Raw genomic sequence first — 13,876 nt, 5'->3', positions numbered from 1 at the left:
CTTTGGTTTGATTAATCAATATTCTTCACACATATGTTTTTGTTTTTTTTATACATCAATTATATAACTTTTTCCCTTTTTAGTTTGTGATTCATTGCTGGAATAGTTACAGGGGTGCTGATTTATAAGCTGTCGTCCGATCCTCTTTCCCACCATACAGTAATTTCTAAAGAGGATACTTGGTCCTAAAAATTGTGATGCAATGCATGACAGTCACCACGGTAAAACCAAAAACCTGTGTGTGAAGAATATTGATTCTTCAAACCAAAGTCACGCCTGGATTCAAACCAACAACCTTCCGCAAGAAAAGACAGTGGCTTAAACCACTGACCTATGCAGCCACATTTACCCACTGCAAAGAGGTCATATATGGTTCAAAAAAGCCATAATTTGAATATCATCTGTGGATGTGATTTCTATGTCAACACAAATTCAATATTTTCACAGCATGTGAAGAAAAACATCTGTGTGAAGAATATTTAATCATGCCTTTTTTTAAACCATATATGACCTCTCTTTACAGTGTTTTAGTGTGACATCGTAGGTCAGTGGATTAAGCCACTGACTTTTTTGCCGGAGGTTGTTGGTTCGAATCCAGGCCGGACTTTGGTTCGAAGAATCAATATTCTTCACACATATGTTTTTTTTTATATATATATATATCAATTATATAACTTTTTCCCTTTTTAGTTTGTGATTCATTGCTGGAATAGTTACAGGGGTGCTGATTTATAAGCTGTCGTCCGATCTTCTTTCCCACCATACAGTAATTTCTAAAGAGGATACTTGGTCTTGGTCCTAAACATTGTGATGCAATGCATGACAGTCACCACGGTAAAACCAAAAACATGTGTGTGAAGAATATTGATTCTTCAAACCAAAGTCACGCCTGGATTCGAACCAACAACCTTCCGCAAAAGTACACAGTGGCTTAAACCACTGACCTATGCAGCCACACTGACCCACTGCAAAGAGGTCATATATGGTTCAAAAAAGCCATAATTTGAATATCATCTGTGGATGTGATTTCTGTGTCAACACAAATGCCATATTTCCACAGCATGTGAAGAAAAACATCTGTGTGAAGAATATTTAATCATGGCCTTTTTAAAACCATATATGACTTCTCTTTCCTTGGTTCAGTGTGTCATCATAGGTCAGTGGATTAAGTCACTGACTTTTTTGCCGGAGGTTGTTGGTTCGAATCCAGGCCTGACTTTGGTTTGAAGAATCACTATTGTTCACACATATGTTTTTATTTTTTTATACATTAATTATATACATTTTTCTCCTTTTAATTTGTGATTCAGTGCTGGAATAGTTACAGGGGTGCTGATTTATAAGCTGTCGTCCAATCCTCTTTCCCACCATACAGTATTTTCTAAAGAGGATACTTGGTCCTAAAAATTGTGATGCAATGCATGACAGTCACCACGGCAGAACCAAAAACATGTGTGTGGAGAACATTGATTCTTCAAACCAAAGTCATGCCTGGATTCGAACCAACAACCTTCCGCAAGAGAAGACAGTGGCTTAAACCACTGACCTATGCAACCACACTAACCCACTGCAAAGAGAGGTCATATATGGTTCAAAAAATCCATAATTTGAATATCATTTGTGGATGTGATTTCTATGTCAACACAAATTCAATATTTTCACAGTATGTGAAGAAAAACATCTGTGTGAAGAATATTTAATCATGGCTTTTTTTAAACCATATATGACCTCTCTTTGCTGTGGTTTAGTGTGACCTCATAGGTCAGTGGTTTAAGCCACTGACTTTATTGCCGGAGGTTGTTGGTTCGAATCCAGGCCGGACTTTGGTTTGAAGAATCACTATTGTTCACACATATGTTTTTGTTTTTTTATACATTAATTATATATTTCTTTCTCTTTTTAATTTGTGATTCATTGCTGGAATAGTTACAGGGGTGCTGATTTATAAGCTGTCGTCCGATCCTCTTTCCCACCATACAGTAATTTCTAAAGAGGATACTTGGTCCTAAAAATTGTGATGCAATGCATGACAGTCACCACAGTAAAACCAAAAACCTGTGTGTGAAGAATATTGATTCTTCAAACCAAAGTCACGCCTGGATTCAAACCAACAACCTTCCGCAAGAAAAGACAGTGACTTAAACCACTGACCTATGCAGCCACATTTACCCACTGCAAAGAGGTCATATATGGTTCAAAAAAGCCATAATTTGAATATCATCTGTGGATGTGATTTCTATGTCAACACAAATTCAATATTTTCACAGCATGTGAAGAAAAACATCTGTGTGAAGAATATTTAATCATGCCTTTTTTTAAACCATATATGACCTCTCTTTACAGTGTTTTAGTGTGACATCGTAGGTCAGTGGATTAAACCACTGACTTTTTTGCCGGAGGTTGTTGGTTCGAATCCAGGCCGGACTTTGGTTTGATTAATCAATATTCTTCACACATATGTTTTTGTTTTTTTTATACATCAATTATATAACTTTTTCCCTTTTTAGTTTGTGATTCATTGCTGGAATAGTTACAGGGGTGCTGATTTATAAGCTGTAGTCCAATCCTCTTTCCCACCATACAGTAATTTCTAAAGAGGATACTTGGTCCTAAAAGTTGTGATACAATGCATGACAGTCACCACGGTAAAACCAAAAACATGTGTGTGAAGAATATTGATTTTTCAGACCAAAGTCACGCCTGGAGTCGAACCAACAACCTTCCGCAAAACTACACAGTGGCTTAAACCACTGGCCTATGGAGCCACACTAACCCACTGCAAAGAGGTCATATATGGTTCAAAAAAGCCATAATTTGAATATCATCTGTGGATGTGATTTCTGTGTCAACACAAATTCCATATTTCCACAGCACGTGAAGAAAAACATCTGTGTGAAGAATATTTAATCATGGCTTTTTTAAAACCATATATGACCTCTCTTTGCTGTGGTTTAGTGTGACCTCATAGGTCAGTGGTTTAAGCCACTGACTTTATTTCCGGAGGTTGTTGGTTGGAATCCAGGCCGGAGTTTGTTTTGAAAAATCAATATTCTTCACACATACGTTTTTGTATTTTTTATACATCAATTATATAACTTTTTCCCTTTTTAGTTTGTGATTCATTACTGGAATAGTTACAGGGGTGCTGATTTATAAGCTGTCGTCCGATCCTCTTTCCCACCATACAGTAATTTCTAAAGAGGATACTTGGTCCTAAACATTGTGATGTAATGCATGACAGTCACCACGGTAAAACCAAAAACATGTGTGTGAAGAATATTGATTCTTCAAACCAAAGTCACGCCTGGATTCGAACCAACAACCTTCCGCAAAAGAACACGGTGGCTTAAACCACTGACCTATGCAGTCACACTGACATACTGCAAAGAGGTCATATATGGTTCAAAAAAGCCATAATTTGAATATCATCTGTGGATGTGATTTCTGTGTCAACACAAATTCCATATTTCCACAGCACGTGAAGAAAAACATATGTGTGAAGAATATTTAATCATGGCTTTTTTAAAACCATATATGACCTCTCTTTGCTGTGGTTTAGTGTGACCTCATAGGTCAGTGGTTCAAGCCACTGACTTTTTTGCCGAAGGTTGTTGGTTCGAATCCAGGCCTGACTTTGGTTTGAAGAATCACTATTGTTCACACATATGTTTTTGTTTTTTTATACATTAATTATATAAATTTTTCTCTTTTTAATTTGTGATTCATTGCTGGAATAGTTACAGGGGTGCTGATTTATAAGCTGTCGTCCAATCCTCTTTCCCACCATACAGTAATTTCTAAAGAGGATACTTGGTCCTAAAAATTGTGATGCAATGCATGACAGTCACCACGGCAGAACCATAAACATGTGTGTGAAGAATATTGATTCTTCAAACCAAAGTCACACCTGGATTCGAACCAACAACCTTCCGCAAAAATACACAGTGGCTTAAACCACTGACCTATGCAGACATACTAACCCACTGCAAAGAGGTCATATATGGTTCAAAAAAGCCATAATTTGAATATCATCTGTGGATGTGATTTCTGTGTCAACACAAATTCCATATTTTCACACATTTTTCTCAAAACACAGGTGAATGCAACATGATCATCTGAAAACTCATGCTGCGGTCACATTATGACATTTTTGACGTTTGCTCGTGGAGGAAACATCACTTTTGGTCAGGAGACAAATGTATTTCAAAACAGAGGTGAATGACACATGATCATCTTAGAACTTATGCTGCAGTCATATTATGACGTTTTTGACGTCTTCTCGTGGGGAAACCATCACTTTTGGTCAGGAGACACGTTTTATCAAAACAAAGGTGAATGCAACATGATCATCTCAAAACTCATGCTGCGGTCACATTATGACGTTTTTTACGTCTTCTCGTGGGGAAACCATCACTTTTGGTCAGGAGACACGTTTTTCTCAAAACAGAGGTGAATGCAACATGATCATCTCAAAACTCATGCTGCAGTCACATTATGACTTTTTTGACGTTTGCTCGTGGAGGAATCATCACCTTTGGTCAGGAGACACATTTTTATCAAAACAGATGTGAATGACACATGATCATCTCAAAACTTATGCTGCAGTCACATTATGACGTTTTTGACGTCTTCTCGTGGGGAAACCATCACTTTTGGTCAGGAGACACGTTTTTCTCAAAACAAAGGTGAATGCAACATGATCATCTCAAAACTCATGCTGCGGTCACATTATGACGTTTTTGACGTCTTCTCGTGGGGAAACCATCACTTTTGGTCAGGAGACACGTTTTTCTCAAAACACAGGTGAATGCAACATGATCATTTCAAAACTCATGCTGCAGTCACATTATGACATTTTTGACGTTTGCTCGTGGAGGAATCATCACTTTTGGTCAGGAGACACATTTTTATCAAAACAGATGTGAATGACACATGATCATCTCAAAACTTATGCTGCAGTCACATTATGACGTTTTTGACGTCTTCTCGTGGGGAAACCATCACTTTTGGCCAGGAGACACGTTTTTATCAAAACAAAGGTGAATGCAACATGATCATCTCAAAACTCATGCTGCGGTCACATTATGACGTTTTTGACGTCTTCTCGTGGGGAAACCATCACTTTTGGTCAGGAGACACGTTTTTCTCAAAACACAGGTGAATGCAACATGATCATCTGAAAACTCATGCTGCGGTCACATTATGACGTTTTTGACGTCTTCTCGTGGGGAAACCATCACTTTTGGTCAGGAGACACGTTTTTATCAAAACAGAGGTGAATGACACATGATCATCTCAAAACTCATGCTGCAGTCACATTATGACTTTTTTGACGTTTGCTCGTGGAGGAATCATCACTTTTGGTCAGGAGACACATTTTTATCAAAACAGATGTGAATGACACATGATCATCTCAAAACTTATGCTGCAGTCACATTATGACGTTTTTGACGTCTTCTCGTGGGGAAACCATCACTTTTGGTCAGGAGACACGTTTTTCTCAAAACACAGGTGAATGCAACATGATCATCTCAAAACTTATGCTGCAGTCACATTATGACGTTTTTGACGTCTTCTCGTGGGGAAACCATCACTTTTGGTCAGGAGACACGTTTTTCTCAAAACACAGGTGAATGCAACATGATCATCTCAAAACTCATGCTGCGGTCACGTTATGACGTTTTTGACGTCTTCTCGTGGGGAAACCATCACTTTTGGTCAGGAGACACGTTTTTATCAAAATAGAGGTGAATGCAACATGGTCATCTTAGAACTTATGCTGCGGTCACATTATGACTTTGTTGACGTTTGCTCGTGGAGGAAACATCACTTTTGGTCAGGAGACACATTTATTTCAAAACAGAGGTGAATGACACATGATCATCTTAGAACTTATGCTGCAGTCATATTATGACGTTTTTGACGTCTTCCGGTGGGGAAACCATCACTTTTGGTCAGGAGACACGTTTTTATCAAAACAAAGGTGAATGCAACATGATCATCTCAAAACTCATGCTGCGGTCACATTATGACGTTTTTGATGTCTTCTCGTGGGGAAACCATCACTTTTGGTCAGGAGACACGTTTTTCTCAAAACACAGGTGAATGCAACATGATCATCTCAAAACTCATGCTGCAGTCACATTATGACTTTTTTGACGTTTGCTCGTGGAGGAATCATCACTTTTGGTCAGGAGACACATTTTTATCAAAACAGATGTGAATGACACATGATCATCTCAAAACTTATGCTGCAGTCACATTATGACGTTTTTGACGTCTTCTCGTGGGGAAACCATCACTTTTGGTCAGGAGACACGTTTTTCTCAAAACACAGGTGAATGCAACATGATCATCTGAAAACTCATGCTGCGGTCACATTATGACGTTTTTGACGTTTGCTCGTGGAGGAAACATCACTTTTGGTCAGGAGACACATTTATTTCAAAACAGAGGTGAATGACACATGATCATCTCAAAACTCATGCTGCAGTCACATTATGACTTTTTTGACGTTTGCTTGTGGAGGAATCATCACTTTTGGTCAGGAGACACATTTTTATCAAAACAGATGTGAATGACACATGATCATCTCAAAACTTATGCTGCAGTCACATTATGACGTTTTTGACGTCTTCTCGTGGGGAAACCATCACTTTTGGTCAGGAGACACGTTTTTCTCAAAACACAGGTGAATGCAACATGATCATCTCAAAACTCATGCTGCGGTCACATTATGACGTTTTTGACGTCTTCTCGTGGGGAAACCATCACTTTTGGTCAGGAGACACGTTTTTATCAAAATAGAGGTGAATGCAACATGATCATCTTAGAACTTATGCTGCGGTCACATTATGACTTTGTTGACGTTTGCTCGTGGAGGAAACATCACTTTTGGTCAGGAGACACATTTATTTCAAAACAGAGGTGAATGACACATGATCATCTTAGAACTTATGCTGCAGTCATATTATGACGTTTTTGACGTCTTCCGGTGGGGAAACCATCACTTTTGGTCAGGAGACACGTTTTTATCAAAACAAAGGTGAATGCAACATGATCATCTCAAAACTCATGCTGCGGTCACATTATGACGTTTTTGATGTCTTCTCGTGGGGAAACCATCACTTTTGGTCAGGAGACACGTTTTTCTCAAAACACAGGTGAATGCAACATGATCATCTCAAAACTCATGCTGCAGTCACATTATGACTTTTTTGACGTTTGCTCGTGGAGGAATCATCACTTTTGGTCAGGAGACACATTTTTATCAAAACAGATGTGAATGACACATGATCATCTCAAAACTTATGCTGCAGTCACATTATGACGTTTTTGACGTCTTCTCGTGGGGAAACCATCACTTTTGGTCAGGAGACACGTTTTTCTCAAAACACAGGTGAATGCAACATGATCATCTGAAAACTCATGCTGCGGTCACATTATGACGTTTATGACGTTTTCTCGTAGGGAAACCATCACTTTTGGTCAGGAGACACGTTTTTCTCAAAACAGATGTGAATGACACATGATCATCTGAAAACTCATGCTGCGGTCACATTATGACGTTTTTGACGTCTTCTCGTGGGGAAACCATCACTTTTGGTCAGGAGACACGTTTTTATCAAAACAGAGGTGAATGACACATGATCATCTCAAAACTCATGCTGCAGTCACATTATGACTTTTTTGACGTTTGCTCGTGGAGGAATCATCACTTTTGGTCAGGAGACACGTTTTTCTCAAAACACAGGTGAATGCAACATGATCATCTCAAAACTCATGCTGCGGTCACATTATGACGTTTTTGACGTCTTCTCGTGGGGAAACCATCACTTTTGGTCAGGAGACACGTTTTTCTCAAAACACAGGTGAATGCAACATGATCATCTCAAAACTCATGCTGCGGTCACATTATGACGTTGTTGACGTCTTCTCGTGGGGAAACCATCACTTTTGGTCAGGAGACACGTTTTTCTCAAAACACAGGTGAATGCAACATGATCATCTCAAAACTCATGCTGCAGTCACATTATGACTTTTTTGACGTTTGCTCGTGGAGGAATCATCACTTTTGGTCAGGAGACACATTTTTATCAAAACAGATGTGAATGACACATGATCATCTCAAAACTTATGCTGCAGTCACATTATGACGTTTTTGACGTCTTCTCGTGGGGAAACCATCACTTTTGGTCAGGAGACACGTTTTTCTCAAAACAGATGTGAATGACACATGATCATCTGAAAACTCATGCTGCGGTCACATTATGACGTTTTTGACGTCTTCTCGTGGGGAAACCATCACTTTTGGTCAGGAGACACGTTTTTATCAAAACAGAGGTGAATGACACATGATCATCTCAAAACTCATGCTGCAGTCACATTATGACTTTTTTTAACGTTTGCTCGTGGCGGAATCATCACTTTTGGTCAGGAGACACATTTTTATCAAAACAGATGTGAATGACACATGATCATCTCAAAACTTATGCTGCAGTCACATTATGACGTTTTTGACGTCTTCTCGTGGGGAAACCATCACTTTTGGTCAGGAGACACGTTTTTCTCAAAACACAGGTGAATGCAACATGATCATCTGAAAACTCATGCTGCGGTCACATTATGACGTGTATGACGTTTTCTCGTGGGGAAACCATCACTTTTGGTCAGGAGACACGTTTTTCTCAAAACAGATGTGAATGACACATGATCATCTGAAAACTCATGCTGCGGTCACATTATGACGTTTTTGACGTCTTCTCGTGGGGAAACCATCACTTTTGGTCAGGATACACGTTTTTATCAAAACAGAGGTGAATGACACATGATCATCTCAAAACTCATGCTGCAGTCACATTATGACTTTTTTGACGTTTGCTCGTGGCGGAATCATCACTTTTGGTCAGGAGACACATTTTTATCAAAACAGATGTGAATGACACATGATCATCTCAAAACTTATGCTGCAGTCACATTATGACGTTTTTGACGTCTTCTCGTGGGGAAACCATCACTTTTGGTCAGGAGACACGTTTTTCTCAAAACACAGGTGAATGCAACATGATCATCTCAAAACTCATGCTGCGGTCACGTTATGACGTGTTTGACGTCATCTCGTGGGGAAACCATCACTTTTGGTCAGGAGACACGTTTTTATCAAAATAGAGGTGAATGCAACATGGTCATCTTAGAACTCATGCTGCAGTCACATTATGACTTTTTTGACGTTTGCTCGTGGAGGAATCATCACTTTTGGTCAGGAGACACATTTTTATCAAAACAGATGTGAATGACACATGATCATCTCAAAACTTATGCTGCAGTCACATTATGACGTTTTTGACGTCTTCTCGTGGGGAAACCATCACTTTTGGTCAGGAGACACGTTTTTCTCAAAACACAGGTGAATGCAACATGATCATCTGAAAACTCATGCTGCGGTCACATTATGACGTGTATGACGTTTTCTCGTGGGGAAACCATCACTTTTGGTCAGGAGACACGTTTTTCTCAAAACACAGGTGAATGACACATGATCATCTGAAAACTCATGCTGCGGTCACATTATGACGTTTTTGACGTCTTCTCGTGGGGAAACCATCACTTTTGGTCAGGATACACGTTTTTATCAAAACAGAGGTGAATGACACATGATCATCTGAAAACTCATGCTGCAGTCACATTATGACTTTTTTGACGTTTGCTCGTGGCGGAATCATCACTTTTGGTCAGGAGACACATTTTTATCAAAACAGATGTGAATGACACATGATCATCTCAAAACTTATGCTGCAGTCACATTATGACGTTTTTGACGTCTTCTCGTGGGGAAACCATCACTTTTGGTCAGGAGACACGTTTTTCTCAAAACACAGGTGAATGCAACATGATCATCTGAAAACTCATGCTGCGGTCACATTATGACGTTTATGACGTTTCTCGTGGGGAAACCATCACTTTTGGTCAGGAGACACGTTTTTCTCAAAACAGATGTGAATGACACATGATCATCTGAAAACTCATGCTGCGGTCACATTATGACGTTTTTGACGTCTTCTCGTGGGGAAACCATCACTTTTGGTCAGGAGACACGTTTTTATCAAAACAGAGGTGAATGACACATGATCATCTCAAAACTCATGCTGCAGTCACATTATGACTTTTTTGACGTTTGCTCGTGGAGGAATCATCACTTTTGGTCAGGAGACACATTTTTATCAAAACAGATGTGAATGACACATGATCATCTCAAAACTTATGCTGCAGTCACATTATGACGTTTTTGACGTCTTCTCGTGGGGAAACCATCACTTTTGGTCAGGAGACACGTTTTTCTCAAAACACAGGTGAATGCAACATGATCATCTCAAAACTCATGCTGCGGTCACATTATGACGTTTTTGACGTCTTCTCGTGGGGAAACCATCACTTTTGGTCAGGAGACACGTTTTTATCAAAATAGAGGTGAATGCAACATGGTCATCTTAGAACTTATGCTGCGGTCACATTGTGACTTTGTTGACGTTTGCTCGTGGAGGAAACATCACTTTTGGTCAGGAGACACATTTATTTCAAAACAGAGGTGAATGACACATGATCATCTTAGAACTTATGCTGCAGTCATATTATGACGTTTTTGACGTCTTCCGGTGGGGAAACCATCACTTTTGGTCAGGAGACACGTTTTTCTCAAAACACAGGTGAATGCAACATGATCATCTCAAAACTCATGCTGCGGTCACATTATGACGTGTATGACGTTTTCTCGTGGGGAAACCATCACTTTTGGTCAGGAGACACGTTTTTCTCAAAACAGATGTGAATGACACATGATCATCTGAAAACTCATGCTGCGGTCACATTATGACGTTTTTGACGTCTTCTCGTGGGGAAACCATCACTTTTGGTCAGGATACACGTTTTTATCAAAACAGAGGTGAATGACACATGATCATCTCAAAACTCATGCTGCAGTCACAATATGACTTTTTTGACGTTTGCTCGTGGCGGAATCATCACTTTTGGTCAGGAGACACATTTTTATCAAAACAGATGTGAATGACACATGATCATCTCAAAACTTATGCTGCAGTCACATTATGACGTTTTTGACGTCTTCTCGTGGGGAAACCATCACTTTTGGTCAGGAGACACGTTTTTCTCAAAACACAGGTGAATGCAACATGATCATCTGAAAACTCATGCTGCGGTCACATTATGACGTTTATGACGTTTTCTCGTGGGGAAACCATCACTTTTGGTCAGGAGACACGTTTTTCTCAAAACAGATGTGAATGACACATGATCATCTGAAAACTCATGCTGCGGTCACATTATGACGTTTTTGACGTCTTCTCGTGGGGAAACCATCACTTTTGGTCAGGAAACACGTTTTTATCAAAACAGAGGTGAATGACACATGATCATCTCAAAACTCATGCTGCAGTCACATTATGACTTTTTTGACGTTTGCTCGTGGCGGAATCATCACTTTTGGTCAGGAGACACATTTTTATCAAAACAGATGTGAATGACACATGATCATCTCAAAACTTATGCTGCAGTCACATTATGACGTTTTTGACGTCTTCTCGTGGGGAAACCATCACTTTTGGTCAGGAGACACGTTTTTCTCAAAACACAGGTGAATGCAACATGATCATCTCAAAACTCATGCTGCGGTCACATTATGACGTGTTTGACGTCTTCTCGTGGGGAAACCATCACTTTTGGTCAGGAGACACGTTTTTATCAAAATAGAGGTGAATGCAACATGATCATCTTAGAACTTATGCTGCGGTCACATTGTGACTTTGTTGACGTTTGCTCGTGGAGGAAACATCACTTTTGGTCAGGAGACACATTTATTTCAAAACAGAGGTGAATGACACATGATCATCTCAAAACTTATGCTGCAGTCATATTATGACGTTTTTGACGTCTTCTCGGTGGGGAAACCATCACTTTTGGTCAGGAGACACGTTTTTCTCAAAACACAGGTGAATGCAACATGATCATCTCAAAACTCATGCTGCAGTCACATTATGACTTTTTTGACGTTTGCTCGTGGAGGAATCATCACTTTTGGTCAGGAGACACATTTTTATCAAAACAGATGTGAATGACACATGATCATCTCAAAACTTATGCTGCAGTCACATTATGACGTTTTTGACGTCTTCTCGTGGGGAAACCATCACTTTTGGTCAGGAGACACGTTTTTCTCAAAACACAGGTGAATGCAACATGATCATCTGAAAACTCATGCTGCGGTCACATTATGACGTTTATGACGTTTTCTCGTGGGGAAACCATCACTTTTGGTCAGGAGACACGTTTTTCTCAAAACAGATGTGAATGACACATGATCATCTGAAAACTCATGCTGCGGTCACATTATGACGTTTTTGACGTCTTCTCGTGGGGAAACCATCACTTTTGGTCAGGAGAACACGTTTTTATCAAAACAGAGGTGAATGCAACATGATCATCTCAAAACTCATGCTGCGGTCACATTATGACGTTTTTGACGTCTTCTCGTGGGGAAACCATCACTTTTGGCCAGGAGACACGTTTTTATCAAAACAAAGGTGAATGCAACATGATCATCTCAAAACTCATGCTGCGGTCACATTATGACGTTTTTGACGTCTTCTCGTGGGGAAACCATCACTTTTGGTCAGGAGACACGTTTTTCTCAAAACACAGGTGAATGCAACATGATCATCTGAAAACTCATGCTGCGGTCACATTATGACGTTTATGACGTTTTCTCGTGGGGAAACCATCACTTTTGGTCAGGAGACACGTTTTTCTCAAAACAGATGTGAATGACACATGATCATCTGAAAACTCATGCTGCGGTCACATTATGACGTTTATGACGTCTTCTCGTGGGGAAACCATCACTTTTGGTCAGGAGACACGTTTTTCTAAAAAAGCAGGTGAATGCAACATGATCATCTGAAAACTCATGCTGCGGTCACATTATGACGTTTTTGACGTTTGCTCGTGGAGGAAACATCACTATTGGTCAGGAGACACATTTATTTCAAAACAGAGGTGAATGACACATGATCATCTCAAAACTCATGCTGCAGTCACATTATGACGTTTTTGACGTCTTCTCGTGGGGAAACCATCACTTTTGGTCAGGAGACACGTTTTTCTCAAAACACAGGTGAATGCAACATGATCATCTGAAAACTCATGCTGCGGTCACATTATGACGTTTTTGACGTTTGCTCGTGGAGGAAACATCACTTTTGGTCAGGAGACACATTATTTCAAAACAGAGGTGAATGACACATGATCATCTTAGAACTTATGCTGCAGTCATATTATGACGTTTTTGACGTCTTCCGGTGGGGAAACCATCACTTTTGGTCAGGAGACACGTTTTTCTCAAAACAAAGGTGAATGCAACATGATCATCTCAAACTCATGCTGCGGTCACATTATGACGTTGTTGACGTCTTCTCGTGGGGGAAACCATCACTTTTGGTCAGGAGACACGTTTTTCTCAAAACACAGGTGAATGCAACATGATCATCTCAAAACTCATGCTGCAGTCACATTATGACTTTTTTGACGTTTGCTCGTGGAGGAATCATCACTTTTGGTCAGGAGACACATTTTTATCAAAACAGATGTGAATGACACATGATCATCTGAAAACTCATGCTGCGGTCACATTATGACGTTGTTGACGTCTTCTCGTGGGGAAATCATCACTTTTGGTCAGGAGACACGTTTTCTCAAACACAGGTGAATGCAACATGATCATCTGAAAACTCATGCTGCGGTCACATTATGACGTGTATGACGTCTTCTCGTGGGGAAACCATCACTTTTGGTCAGGAGACACGTTTTT

This window comes from Takifugu rubripes, chromosome 12 (genome assembly GCF_901000725.2).
Source record: "Takifugu rubripes chromosome 12, fTakRub1.2, whole genome shotgun sequence".
Lineage (NCBI taxonomy): Eukaryota > Metazoa > Chordata > Actinopteri > Tetraodontiformes > Tetraodontidae > Takifugu > Takifugu rubripes.
Note: the sequence above shows the minus strand (reverse complement) of the source record.